Below are 443 nucleotides of genomic sequence, written 5' to 3'. Positions count from 1 at the left end.
TCATTCTTGGGGTTTGATCAGTTTTAAGACAAAATTCATGCTGATGTGCTGTCCTCAAGTCTTTATGACCACTGTCTACTAGCTCACACAGTGGGATAGTTGGCTACAGTGGGAAATCCACAGTGATTGTTCCTATTGTTGGTTGTTTTGACACAGCCTTCTGCACCCCATTCAGGACTCCAGCTGTTCCCCACAAGTCAAAATCTGACATTTAAATCCATTGTCCTGTATCCATTCATCAACCTTGAACAATTTATGGTTGTTCTTCAAGTTTGCACTAAGATGAAACGAAAATACTCCCTGTGGTTTCAGTCTGTTTTTGTGACTGTCCAGATTGAATTGGGGAGTACTTCTACATGAAATAAAATCCATTGCCAAATACCAGTATATCGTGATTGAAGTCCTTGCTGCTGTAGTCTAGTTCATAGTAAATGCCTGGCTTG

The 443-nt window shown here is 40.6% G+C and overlaps 1 non-coding gene across 1 annotated transcript; it reads left to right on the top strand.

Moving 5' to 3' along the window:
• Positions 1 to 225: 225 nt before the first annotated feature.
• Positions 226 to 354, top strand: LOC115072162. The gene has a single exon (XR_003851226.1). It is a non-coding gene; the product is annotated as a small nucleolar RNA SNORA31 (small nucleolar RNA).
• The last annotated feature ends 89 nt before the right edge of the window (positions 355 to 443 follow it).

Source organism: Nannospalax galili, unplaced genomic scaffold (genome assembly GCF_000622305.1).
Source record: "Nannospalax galili isolate Female #2095 unplaced genomic scaffold, S.galili_v1.0 scaffold2482, whole genome shotgun sequence".
In the NCBI taxonomy this organism is placed as follows: Eukaryota; Metazoa; Chordata; class Mammalia; order Rodentia; family Spalacidae; genus Nannospalax; species Nannospalax galili.
Note: the sequence above shows the minus strand (reverse complement) of the source record. Positions and strands in the feature narration are given on the sequence as shown.